A 15,380-nucleotide genomic window follows, 5' to 3' on the forward strand; every position below is an offset into this window, starting at 1 on the left:
GAGGGTAAGAAAGCAGTAATGAATGAAGTATACACACATTACAATTTACACATAGCATGAAAGATGATTATGAAGTCGACATAAAAGGCATTGATGATCTCACAAAAACAAGACCACCTCAAGGGATTTCTCAGAGATCCTGGTTCACATGACTCATAGGTATACATGTCACCTCAAATATATGGAAAACTGAAACTATAATTTTGATGAGTAAATTCAATACAAGAATTATAGCAATTATTCATTTTTGTCGTTCATAGGTTACAAGCATACAATCGTACGTGTATTGGAAAACTGCAACAAGCTCAAGAACTTTCATTGTATATCCTTGCCGAGGAATAGAACAGAACACTGCCTCAATGTCTCCTCTAGGCTAGTAACTGGAAAAAAGAAGAAGAAAAATAGCAGTAATGTGATTCCTCAAGTAATTAAGCAAGAGAATGATTTATTCAAACATAAAAGAATGAAGTTCTGGACGAACTTGTGTGACCAACAATTCTCTTAGACTCGTAAATATCATGGTCATTTCCTCTATGTTCAAGTAAAAAGCAGGACTTGTATATCAGTCCGGACATGAAAAGAAAACTTCAAGCACATCAATAACTAAAGATTACCTTTTATGTTTTGTCTCCAAAAAAGTGAATTTCATTAAATTCTTCAAGGTATCTCAAACAATAAGTCTTGTCCCAGCCTTGGGGAAAACCTGTTATGACCAACATCCCCAAATCATCTGCCTAAAATGTTCAACGATCAATAAGCACAAGAAAAGGCTTAAAGATGCTCACATCGAAACTTATTTGGCCTCCAATGGAGAAGGTGAGATTAAGGTGTGCAAACTTTCCTCTAAGCACTGATATTATTGTTTCGCGTATCTTTTGTACCTGGATATAGTTTTAAAATTGTCTTTAAATCAAAGAGAAAAAATAATATGCTAGAGATTAACATTACTACAAAAACATATATTCAATACTATAGAAGCTGTCTATACCTTGTCATACTTTACAAATTCATCCCTCTCTTCCAGATTACAATTCCCCCCCAATAGGCGACACATTTAGCATGCCACTTTTGAACTCAATGAATGTTCCTCTGCAAAGGAGAATGATTTAGAAGTTTGCGTCAATGAAGCAGATAATTCAACCGTTGATCTATGTTCCTTAAAAAATATTGTGGGGCCTGACTTAGGTGCGGTGACATTTTTGGAGGATCCGAGCAACATAGCCTTTGATATGTTCACCTCTTTATTTTTTTATTTTAACGACCCTTGAGGGGGTCAGGGGCTGAGCAACACTCCCAGGTCTTAACATTAAAACAAATTAAACAAAATACAAGGAGGGGGACATAAACCTTACCTCTGATCCTATGTTGGTTCATAAGTCGACCTTCCTACTAAGGATAGTCAACTCATCCCCATACTAAACAAATGAAACCTAACAACTATGCACCTAAAAGAGAGAACTCCTCTCTATACAAAGAAATTAGGAAACATAAATAAGGGAGACTCTCTCTTTACAAAAGTAAGAAAATATATAAAAGCTAGTCATATTCAAAAGAGTTATGACTAAATAAGAAATAGCTAGATTGAAAAGGTTACAAAAATTATAGAGACATCTATATAAACAAAGGAACATCAATTCAAGGTGGTTGTTTGATTCGTTTCAATTTCCTCCTTCTAAAGTTGATCATCCCCATTTCCTCTAGCAGATAACTTCCTTTTGCTGCTCCTGAGAGCTGTTGGCTGGTATAATAGTGATGAACTATATCAGTTTTATGACTTCTTTTAGATAAGAAGTCTGTTGTACTATTGGCTTCCCTATACGTATGCTTGCATTGGAAAATTTTCAAATAATCAGTGAGTGTGAGAAGGGTTGAGAAGGGTTCTGATGTGATGTTGCAGCTTCCATGGAGGTTTGATGTTTTGAGCAATCTATTTGGTTAGCAACTCGGAGTCAACCTCTAGAATAATCTTCTTGTAGCCATGTTGTACACACCACTGAAGACCATGTATTGATGCCAAAGTTTCGGCCTGGTTATTGGTACCAACTCCTAAAGGAATGGTAAAAACATAGACCATTTTCCTAAAAGAATCCCTGAGAATGCCCCCTCCTCCTATGTTGTCGGGGTTCTTTAAAGAGCTCCCAGCTGTATTAAGATTGAGAATATTATCAGGAGGTCTCATCCACCTGACTTCCTTGATCTGCACTTCTTGCCAGCACCCTTTTATCCTTTTGATTAAAACAGTCCAACAATTAGGCCATTGAAGGTAGGGAAATGTACATCTAAGGAAGTTCTTGATGTCCTTGAGAATAAGATACTTGACTCTAGCAATGCTTGGTTGTCTTCCCCCATACTTAGTTGCGCATTTACTCTTCCACAAGTTCCAAGAGATGAAGATAGAAAGGGCTTGAATTAGCATCTTATGAGCCCCATTCTTTATTTCCAAACCCCACCAATTCATCAGATGGTTTTTTAGAGGTAAGTGCACGTGATTAAAACCAAACAAGACAAAGAAGAATGCCCAGATATGATTAGCAAAAGGGCCATAAATGAATATGTGGTCTATGTCATCACATCCTTGAATTCTGCAACAAGAGCACCTCTTTATTGGAATATATGATGTTTGCGTAATCAAGACACAACTTCCGATGTAAGTGTCTACGATAGTACAATAGTTTAGTAACCCAACCAAGGGTTGGGTCGAGTTCCAAGGGAGCGGGCATGAGAATTAGTGGTTAAGGGCAAAAGTGCTAAAGCTAATCGTAGCTAAAGACTTTGGCGAATGAAAACATAACAAATTTAAAAGGGTGACATAAGAGTCAAGTATCAAATGGAGGTTTGTAAGCAAGAAACAACTAAAACAGTGAAGATAAGGAAAAATACAAGTATGGAGACTGGATTCTTGGGATGTGATAGAAATACGAGATAGACTAAATCATTGGGTACATGCCTTTGATAGTAAATTCATTGAGTATTTGTGACTAGGCTAGACTTTAAGGGGGATAATCTATCTCTCGAGTAACTTACCCCGTTTCAAATGCGTTCCTCTCGGACACCCACTTGCCGTATGAAGGACAGCCTCAGCCTTAACCCACTCACTCTCTTGAGCTGAGTGTGTGGACATAGGACTAGGGTTCACTCTCTCGAGCTGAACCTCATATGGACCCATTCATACTGGCCATCAATTTAGTGGTCTTAGTTTTACGACATCTCTCTCGAGCAAGCCGAAAACACATATATGATATTATATTTGCAACTACAACCTCATTAAGTTCATCCACAACCACTAAACGACATCACATTTAAACTACAAATAAACTATTAGCAAGCAAGAGCCAACAACTACTCTAACCCATATTCACAAAATCACACCCCAAGAATTAGGGTTTTAGCTACGCATATAAAAGAGATAAAGACGTATACCAATATCAGTTTTAATCAATGGGTATGCAAGATTAAGTCTTAAAACAAGCCAAGGGTGAAGAATCCAAGAGACCCAAGTCCAATTCCTTGAATTTGAAACCCTTTGAAAACTCCAAGTTCTTCAAAACCCTCTCCAAAACTTAAAGAGAATATTTCCAAAACTCTGTCTCCCACTTAATAATCTAAAAACTAGATAAAATAAGGTAAAATTCGCTACTAAGAATAAAAATTGAACTAGTATTTATAGTTTTCAGAAAATGTGCTCTGAAGGATCTTTCGGCGACGTTAATCGGAATCGCCGATGCACTCGGCGATCCGCCCTTTGCTCGACTTTTCCGCCTTTCATCAGTTGCCTTCAGCATCTTTGTGTCCTGGATAATTGGGGGATGTAGCACTGCTTCGTGGAGTCGCTCGGCGATACGCCGACTGCTTCTTTTCACCACCAATTTGCTCATTTCCTTATGGGCTCAGCACATTGGAACAAAAGGCGAATATGTGATCTATTGGCGATTCGCCGAATGGGTTCGGCGGTTTGCATATCTTCATTTCTTCGTTCTGTTAGCTTCTTTTGCTTGTTTTTGCTCGATCGTGTCCAAGCTTTCCCTCAAACTTTAAATACCTGAAACTTAAGGGTTTTTCATCAGATATTGAGATAAAATAAACATTTGAGAACACAATTTCTATTAAAATATAGCCCGAAATGAGTCCAATTTGTGGACTAATCAATATCCAAGTTAGCTATATAACAGAGGGTAAAGTTAATAAATTCATGCATACCATCAAGTCGTCAAGATATGTCTTGGCCATCCACATATAAAGTCATTTTAAATTCAATTGGATGATCCTAAGCTACAAACATGAAGCCTCACCCAATTGTATGCAACAAACATACAGAATTGAATCTATAATTTTCATGAAAAGTGCATTGATAAACCTTGAGCTTCTCATCTCCGAGAAATGACTTGAAGTTCTACACACACAAAGAGTCAAGTCATTTCAAAAGAAATCACCCTGCTAATTAGCAACCAAGGAGAATGAAAGAAGTGATACACTTTGAATATTGATGGAAAGAAAAATACTCAAGTTATTTGCTTATTCCATATTTCATGAGACTATTATATAGTCAAATGATTGTGAATTTTGATTAAGAGAGGTTCCGATTTCCATGTAAATCATATCTAAATTTGAATGACACATTTAGGATCCAACTAAAGCATGCATAGAGAATAACAACTGTATGTATAGAGAATAACCCAAGTTGTGTAGACCCTTCACTTTCGATGTCACATCCGTGTCGGATTCTCCAAAAATAGACTACTTTTGGAGAATTCGTCACACACCTGTTGACATTTTTGAAGAGTCCGAGCAACATAGAGAATAACAAAACATGATTAAAAGATATAGACAATATCTATTATCTAGTCAAGTGCTTATTTCGTGGCAACAAGTTCAATCTGAAAGATAGACAGTAAAATTATAGATATAAGATGTCAAATTTTGGCCATTACTTGTTTTCCTATAAGCTTGCCATCCTTATGTGCTACAAGGCCATTTTCAGATAAATACGTAGTCATAATCATTCGTAACTGCATCACAAATATAAGAAAGATCAGTTAATAGCCATGTATGAGAACCAAGGGTTCTGTATAAGTTATCAGTTTCAAAACTCAGTTCATTGTTCTTGGCTAGTGAAACCAAAGTTGTACTCTTGCTTGATACTGAGAGGAATTTTAGAAACTGAGCTAGAAACATGTGCACTAATAAGATGATATAGCTCCTTACATACAAATCCTAACATGTATTTGATACCCCTTGGTTGAAAAATTACATCGTGTAGTTAGATAAAAGATATACAATATATTGACTTTTACATGACCTTACTCCTTTATATTTTGACACCCCTCAATAAAAATTCTAGCTCCGCAACTGAATCCTATTGACAAAATTTGAAGTTGTAAGCCTTTCATCATCCTAACTCCAAGTTTAGTTAAGCTAACCTGTAATGCCAAGATGTTCTGATATCTTTACAAGGTCAGAACCTCCGACAACTCCATAGTAACAACCTGCAGGTAGAATTGTTAAGCCAAAGAATCCTTGAGAGGAAAAAAAAACATATGAAAAAGAGAAATAAGGAAACAGGAATATGGAAAAAGAATCATCTACCTTTCTGAGCTCCTTCATGAATTTCAACATTTCTGGAGTAGATTCCTGAATTTTTTATTGATATTTTCCAAAGAAGAAAACCAATGGTGGTGGAGTTCCAAAAGTAAGATCAGTGGTGAAGTCATAATTTTCATCAAGAGGTTCCAAAGTATGAAAAAATAAATACATTAACTAATCGAAGGGGTTTCAACATGTACCTAAAAGTAATAATTTTAACCATGCCCCTACCTCTCCCACACAAGAAGTACGACAACAAAAGAATGCAATTGTATAATTAGTAAAAAAACAACAACGGGCTGTGGTGGAGTGGTAAGTACTCCTTCGTCCTTAACCAAGAGGTCTCGGGTTCGAACCCCCTTGGATACGGAGTCGTCTTTGTTAGGGAGTGCTTTACCCCCAATGTGGGACTTTCATGCGCGAATCCGAATTTAATCGAACTCCAATGTGGGTCGGATATCGAACATCGGGTGGATAAAAAAAAGAAACAACAGCTACAAAAAAGAAACATGGAGTTGTCTAGTAGATGGTTTGAAGGTGAATTATACATATATTATATTCTGCATAAGTAATACCATGTTTGGTAGCTGATTAGGAGGTATGTGAATTGATGTATAAAAATAACTCCGTGTTTGATTTGTAATTTTCAAATCTACATAACTAATACATACATAAAATAATATGTAATACATCAATTTTCTCATAATTAAGTTGATGGGCTTACCTCATCTAAATTTGGCGGACGAATAGATTTGTGAGTTGAATTTATAGTTCGTGATAGGGATGTTCATGATTTGGATAAAAACCGATCCAAACCGAAAAACCAATTAAATGAACCGATTTAATTTGGATTTTGGTTTGGTTTGGTTTTAGATTGTTAAGAACCGATAGTATTTGGTTTGGTTATGGTTTTGTTCGAAAAAAATCGAAGAAATAATCGAACCGAATCAACAAGTTATATACATAAATTTTATTATTATACATACATAATATATTATATTCATAAACAATTTTAAAGATTTTATATATGTTTCATCAAAATTTATTTTTATAATTTACTTATGAAAGAAAAAATGTCCAAGGTGAGAACATTTTTTCTTATTGGTTTCATGTATATGAGTGTCTATGAAAATTCTTTGTGGGACTAAAAATGTCATTGTCTCTTCCTTCTATGCCAAAATAGTGAATTTTGAAGTTTTATTTAGTAAATTCAATGATCGAAAGCTCTGTAATGCCAGTCATTCTAACTATTTTTTTGTTTGAATGGATTGTTGTCACTTTTTTCACGTTTTGAATGAATTGTTTATTTTATTTTTATGTATGGTTAATAACCGAACCAAACCAAACCAAAACCGAAAACAACCAAACCGATAAATGTATATTATATTTGGTTTGGTTTGGTTTTGATAATTTTAAAACCGATTAAGTTGGTTTGGTTTTGGTTTTGACCAATAACCGACCCAAATCAAACCGTGAACACCCCTAGTTCGTGATATTGGGAGGGTGTTTTGGTTTTTTCCCTCAAAGGCTGCCAAGTGGTCTTTTGCTTTCTTCAACAAGTAGCCAATTATATTCTGCCAAATCATCCCATTTTGTCACATTGATGCTAAAAACTTGCCAATTTGGACTTTACACCAAATTTGGTGAATAATGTGTTTGCACATATATACATATCTTATCTTAATTTATGTGTCATAATTGCAATTTTAGAGTAACCAATTGTTATTTGGTCGGAATTTTTGTATATGTTTTTCTGAATAATTTAAGTTGCTAATTATTATGATTTATAATTTAAAAAATTATGTAGTATTCAAATATTTAAATGTCATAAAACAAAAAACTTAAAGTTTCTATGCCTCAATTCATAGTCAAACATTAGAATGTGGCACATAAACTGAGACAGAGAATTGTATATTTTGTTCACTTATTGTTGGTTAATTAGTAGTCTTCTGTTTTTAAAATAAGTGGTATTTTTACTCTTTTTTTTCATTTTGTTTCAAATAAGTGGTGTTTTACTTAATCAAGAAAATTTTTTAAAAAAATCTTTCAAAATTACCCTTATTTTAATACATAGAGTTTTACACCATTGAAATCTCACTTCTTTCTTCAAGGCATTTAAATAAGGGAAAGACATATAGTAAACTATTTCTTCTTTTTTAAGAATGAGTAATTTTCTTGACGGTGTGTCCAAGCTAAAATCATTACTTACTTTAAAACTGAAGGAGTATGTTTTTACTATGATAAATTATTTAGAATCAGGCCATAGAATATTTCTTATAAAATAATTTTCACTTTATTTAAACATCATCATTTGAACATGAAAATTTTAGCTCTATCTTAAAGTTGTATTTCAAATTTGTAAAACAGTTTTATAGCCTGATTTTTAAATTCACTTTTTCAGTTTTAAATTTTAATTAAATACATTTAAGTATTTCAAATATTTTTTGCAAAAATTATAACTAAATACAATTTTATAAATTTCAAATAAAGTAAAATATATTTGAAATATATGATCAAACACCTAATAATCATGGTTAGTTGAGTCAGTTTAATATGAATATCTTATTTGGAAATTTATTTACCACCCAATGATTTCCTTTTAAATTCAAATTTATAAGGAGAACAAATAAAATCAAATTCATATCACATATGGTCATTAAAGGAGAGCCCTAGCTACGAAATTTTTTTGTTTTTTTTTTTCTTTTTTCTCTCTTTTCATCTCAGCGCAATATTCAATCATACTCCATTTGTCCCTAATTACTTGTCCATTTTTTCTTTTTTAGTTGTCCCTAATTACTTGTCTATTTTGACAAATCAAGAAAGGACAAAATATTATTTACCTATTAGACCCTCAATTAATTACTTTGAAAAAAGGTAAAACTTCTTGAAAATCTTAAGTTTTTAATTCATCCACTTCATAATTAATAAGGGTAAAATGATAAACTCATTATGTCAATAATTATTTTCTTAATAGGTGTGTCAATTCAAATGTGGACAAGTAATTAGGGACAAAGGGAGTAATCGTTTGCATTACTTTCTGTGCCATGACATATATTTTTTGGTCTTTAAACTATGCCAGGGGAAACTTTTCTAAATACGAGTAATTTGATAAATTGAAACAAAAAAAATTGAACTATAAAATGTTGTAGTGGATTAGAAACTAGTAAGTATTTTTTCTATTCTTATAAGATGAGATATTTTGAATTTGAGTAAAAAAAATGAATCGTCTTTTAATATGAAACCTTTATTTTTAAAATAAGAATTTTCAGCATAAATTTTAGTTAGTGAAATTTCAAAATTATTATCAAACACTACAAAAGAAAATGAGATTTGAAGTAAATGAATAATTGGTTTATTTATTTACTTTAGTTGATACATTCCTATAGTTTGATCACAATATGATCATATTAACCATAGGTAAATGTCCTAAGCCAAAATATAACAAAATTTGGACGAATGTGTCAATTTGAAATACTACAAAACTCTCCATTCTTGAGCTTGAGTTACCTTTCAAGAAAAATTTAAGCCAAGTATGGCATTAATTAATACAAAAAAAAACAGTTTATTATGTAGCTTCAAGATCTATTTTTTTTTCTTATAGAATAAAAATGAAAGACTAACAAAAATAAATTATTTTATGACATTTACTTTTAAATTTTAAATTCAATTCCTTACATTTAAGATCTAAATTATTTTTTTATAGAATAAAAATGAAAGACTGGCCATAATAAACTGTTATGATAATTACTTTTAAGTAAATTTAATTCTTTACTTTAAAATCTAAGTAATTTTTTGTCACGACCCAACTCGCCGGGCTATGCGGGCACCTACATACTACCAACTAAGTAGGAGAACCCTCATATTTCAACAACTTAAAACATGCAGAAAATTAAATAAACGAAAATAACATACTAACGGAATTCTTTATTAAAAACCTTTAAAACAATTGCGAGTTAAGACTTGTGAAGAATTAACACTCTCAAGGATCTAGTATAAACAGGTACAAGAACTACTAAGAGTACAACTGGACATGATAATTAAAAGACACAACCCCCACCATGTGAAAGGAAGAATATAAGTTGCTGGAGGTTTTCTTTGTCTTCACCTAATGAAACCTCACTGATCCTGTAACCAGACTATGTCACAAGACATAGCAAGAGTAGTATCAGTACAAACACACGTACTGGTAGGCATCATCGGTCAACCTGACGCCCACCGCATAATATAAGAAACCGACTAGTAAGATCATGAAATAAATCATTTGCTTCTCCACCTTCACCCTCTCTTGAAATACCTCCAATATACACCAGTACTCCGACTACTAACATCCTTCCCGATCAACCTACCTACCAGGTACTTGATCACATCCTACTCATTCTGACACCTTAGTAATTCCCCAATTACACCCACAAACATTGCAACTAACCGCTCACTCCGTACCCTTACTCCCTCGTCACATTACTCAACCATGGTCACATAATACACTACATCGAACTTCCTTACCACTAAACCCAATCTTTTTCCCCAAGGTGAAGTCCACCTACACATATTTCATCGCATACACTACCTCTACTTCTCACCATTACGACACACGAACTACCCTTACTATCCATTTCTCGCCCCTGAACACTTTACCCTTCCACTATACCCTACCAATTCGAGAAACACACAGAACAACCAAATATAAGCCGTCATAACGTAACCTTTACCTCTAAGTGCAACATATATAAGTCAACACCACCATATAATCACATGCACCTATCGAACATATACAATATCATCAACATGTACGAACAATGAACAACTTCACATTTCCTCAGAATACACAATTATGACAAGTCATTGGTCCTCTCATGGAACCCAAACCCAAAATAATTAGCATACCGGAACGTGGTACCTGATCCAATGATTATGCCGAAACGTGGCAACCGATCCATTCTCCACACCACAATCGCAATCACAAGTATATCCTCAAGATCATACATTTAAGTCATGATTTCATGGTAACCATCATTCATTTATCTCCTTACAACAAGTGTGATCAATAATGCAATATTCATATACACACAGGTATTATAATGAAGCAAGAACAAACGTACATCACACAAACATAGAATCACAACCATTACCTACAATGGATTATTCATCAGTACACATCATGCAACCCTAATTCGACCATACTCAGTCCTAATTTATCATCTAAGGCTTCTTTCTAGGGTTTAAATCAATAATCATTCAGTGCACGAAGGCCTACGAATAAATCTTACCATCAATTCACATATATTACGCAGTAAGCACATATTTAAACTACTCAATTCATAAAACCTTGCCTACCTGGGCGCCAAACAGCTGCACAAAGTTTTGGTCTTTGATTCTTGTTTTTCGAGCTTCGTGACGGTGAATTTGGCCAAGAATCTGCAAGATCTTACCATCATTATGCTAGAAATCTCCTTCTCCTTCCTTCCCATGTTTAGAGCATCTTTTCTGAGGTTTCTAGGGTGTTTTACGACTTATTTAGGTAATTTAGGAAGATGGAGAAATTAGAATTTCTCGTAATTTATGTTCTGCCTCGCCTATCCCGCTCTAGTGCCAACTTATCCCACGCTAGCGCCACACCCCTAGCGGCAACTACCCCGCTCTGGCGGGACAGTGGCCCAGAATTTTCCGAATTTTTGTTTCTCCTACTTAACGACGGTTCGGGTCGTTACATTTTTCTTTTACAGAATAAAAATGAAAGACTGGCTATAATAAACTATGTTATGATATTTACCTTTAAATTTTAAATTCAACTCTTTACATTATGATCTAAATTATTAGACCGACTAATAAACAATGTTAAGAGATTTACTTTTAAATTTAAATTCGATTCTTTACTTTAATATCTAAATTAGTTTTTTCTTATTGAATAAAAATGAAAGACTGACCATAATAAACTATGTTAAGATATTTACTTTTGAATTTTATATTCAACTCTTTACTTTAAGATCAATTTTTTTTTTACAGAATAAAAATGAGAGACAAATCATAATAAACTATGTTATGATATTTACTTTTATATATAAATTCAATTCTTTGCTTTAAGATCTAAATTATTTTTCTTTTACAAATATAAATGAAAGACTGACCATAATAAACTATGTTATCATATTTACTTTTAAATTTACTTTAAGATCTAACATATTTTTCTTTTATAAAATAAAAATGTAAGACTTATCATAATAAACTATGTTATGACATTTACTTTTAAGTTTAAATCAAATTCTTACTTTAAGATCTAAATTATTTTTATTTTACAGAATAAAAATGAAAGACTAACCATAATAAACTATATTATGATATTTACTTTTAAATTAAATGCAATTATTTATTTTAAGATTTAAATTAAATTCTTTTACAGAATAAAAATGAAAGATTGATCATAATAAATTGTTATGATATTTTAAAAAAAAATCAATTCCTTACCTATCTAATTATTTATCTTTTACAGAATAAAACTGAAAGACTGATTAGAATAAACTATGTTATGGTATTACTTTTAAATTTAATTTCAATTCTTTACTTTTAAGTTCTAAAATAATTTTCTTTTGTAGAATAGAAATGAAAGACTGACCATAATAAATTATGTTATGATATTTAAATTCAATTATTTACTTTAAGATCTAAAATATATTTCTTTTATAGAATAAAAATGAAATGAAAGATTGACCATAATAAACTATGTTATGATATTTACTTTTAAATTCAAATTCAATCCTTTACTTTAAGATCTAAATTATTTTTCTTTTATAGAATAAAAATGAAAGACTGGCCATAATAAGCTATGTGATCATATTTACTTTTAAATTCTAAATTCAGTCTTTTACTTTAAGTTCTAAATTATTTTTCTTTTACAGAATAAAAATAAAAGAATGACCATAATAAATTATGTTATGATATTTATTTTTAAATTTAGATTCAATTATTTACTTTAAGATCTAAACTATTTTCTTTTACAAAATAAAAATGAAAGATTGACTATAATAAACTATGTTATGATATTTACTTTTAAATTTCAAATTTAAATTTGTTACTTTAAGATCTAAATTATTTTCTTTTATAGAATAAAATTGAATGACTAACCATAATACAGTATGTCATGATATTTACTTTTAAATTTAAATTTAATTCTTTACTTTAAGATCTAAATCATTTTTCTTTTATAGAATAAAAATGAAAGAATGACCATAATAAACTATGTTATCATATTCACTTTTAAAATTTTAAATTCAGTCCTTTACTTTAAGTTCTAAATTATTTTTCTTTTACAAAATAAAAATGAAAGACTAATCATAATAAACTATGTTATGATATTTACTTTCAAATTTAAATTCAATTCTTTACTTTAAGATCTAAATTATTTTTCTTTTACAGAAGAAAAATGAAAGAGTGGCCATAATAAACTATGTTATAATATTTATTTTTAGAATTTAAATTTAGTTCTTTAGTTTAAGATCTAATTTTTTTTATAGAATAAAAATGAATGATGGACCATAATAAACTATGTTATGATATTTACTTTTAAGTTTAAATTTAATTCTTTACTTTAAGATCTAAATTATTATTCTTTTATAGAATAAAAATGAAAGAATAGCCATAATAAACTATATGATGATATTTACTTTAAATTTTAAATTCTATTTTTTAATTTAATATCTAAATTATTTTTATTTACAAAATAAAAATGAAAGACTGGCGATAATAAACTATATTATGATATTTAATTTTAAATGTAAATTTAAACCATTACTTTAACATCTTAATTATTATTTTTTATAGAATAAAAATGAAAGACTGATCATAATAAACTATGTTTTGATATTTACTTTTAACTTTTAAATCATATTCTCTACTTTTTGTTCTAAATTATTTTTCTCTACAGAATAAAAATGAAAGACTGATCATAATAAATTATGTTATAATATTTTCTTTTAAATATTAAATTTAATTCTTTAAATTAGATAAAATATGGTACATTTAAAAAAAACAATTTGAATTTTAGCTACAAAATCTAAATATTTTCCTCTTATGGAAGAAAAATAAAATACTAGTCATAACATACTATATTATAATTTATGTAGTTCTAAATTACTTATTTTGAGCCAAGTTTGATATATTTTTACAAAATTAATTAGTTTGATAGCTAGTTTAAAGAATCAAGATCTAAATTATTTTGTTCTTATGAAAAGAAAAAAAATGACCATAATATCGTACTTTGTAATCTATTTCCAATCTTTACAATTTTCTTCATTTACAGAGGAAAAAGAAAATATTACCCAAAAAAAATATTATTACACTAGCTAATTCTAAATTTCATTTTTGGTCTCTATTTTTTTTTAAATATTAAATAAATTATTTTTAACACTAATAATTTTTTTAATTCTATCTAATTTTTCTATGACCCTTTTTACTACATATTGTTTTATAAATTTAGTTAGCTAGAAAAAAAACCAAAAACAAAAATAGGAAAAAAAAATCCTCATATAGAAAATACATCAATTTTGTCTTTAGATATTATTTGTGTTTTGGTCATGTAACTTTAATATTATTACATTAATAAATTTACTATATATATTGACATGAGTGGGGTCCATATCTAGCTATGTGCAGCCGAGACTCGTACTGGCCTATAAATACTTTATATATTCCGTAGAATTGAAATGCATTACTCAGTGTCATCCTTTCTTTTTTAATAAATCAAAAGGTGAACTCGATATCTCGAAAATACTAGAGTTTTTTTTCATTACATACATTAACATGTCTAACACAGATGCGTATACTATTATGTTCTTTCGAATATTGAGTTCTCACCCTACACTTCTTCGTTGCCCTATATGTACTCAAATCGGTAACACTCATGAAGAATTTATGAGTCATTTTCATTCTCATTCAATGAATCAACAAGCAATATTTCTGTTACGAAGTTTTAACATGTTAGGTATAACGTCATCAAAAGGTTTACCATTAGACCAACAAACAAAATCCGCGATAGTTATTCCCCAAACACCACTGCCACCACCAGAGGATTGTTGCTCAACTACAGGTAATGTCAGGGGCAAGAGATTGCGTGAAATTTCAATAGATATAGATCTAAATAAAATTCCTTCTGAGTCCCCAAGCTCCTAATTAAATGTATTAATTTGTTTAGAACATTTTCAATGTTCTTTTCAAGTGTTTTCTTTTTCAAGAGTTGTACTCTCTTAAGAAATAAAATTTTAATTTTAATTTAGTCTTTATTCAATAAAAGTTCTTTCAATTGTAACAAACTAAAGAATATTGCAAACTATACTGCTACCTTTTNTTCGTTGCCCTATATGTACTCAAATCGGTAACACTCATGAAGAATTTATGAGTCATTTTCATTCTCATTCAATCAATCAACAAGCAATATTTCTGTTACGAAGTTTTAACATGTTAGGTATAACGTCATCAAAAGGTTTACCATTAGACCAACAAACAAAATCCGCGATAGTTATTCCCCAAACACCACTGCCACTACCAGAGGATTGTTGCTCAACTACAGGTAATGTCAGGGGCAAAAGATTGCGTGAAAATTCAATAGATATAGATCTAAATAAAATTCCTTCTGAGTCCCCAAGCCCCTAATTAAATGTATTAATTTGTTTAGAACATTTTCAACGTTCTTTTCAAGTGTTTTCTTTTTCAAGAGTTGTACTCTCTTAAGAAATAAAATTTTAATTTTAATTTAGTCTTTATTCAATAAAAGTTCTTTCAATTGTAACAAACTAAAGAATATTGCAAAC

The 15,380-nt window shown here is 30.7% G+C and overlaps 1 pseudogene; it reads right to left on the reverse strand.

Moving 5' to 3' along the window:
• Positions 1 to 315: 315 nt before the first annotated feature.
• LOC125868406 (phosphomannomutase-like) lies at positions 316 to 11,048 on the reverse strand (annotated as a pseudogene).
• Positions 11,049 to 15,380: the final 4,332 nt, after the last annotated feature.

Source organism: Solanum stenotomum, chromosome 6 (genome assembly GCF_019186545.1).
Source record: "Solanum stenotomum isolate F172 chromosome 6, ASM1918654v1, whole genome shotgun sequence".
Taxonomy (NCBI): domain Eukaryota; kingdom Viridiplantae; phylum Streptophyta; class Magnoliopsida; order Solanales; family Solanaceae; genus Solanum; species Solanum stenotomum.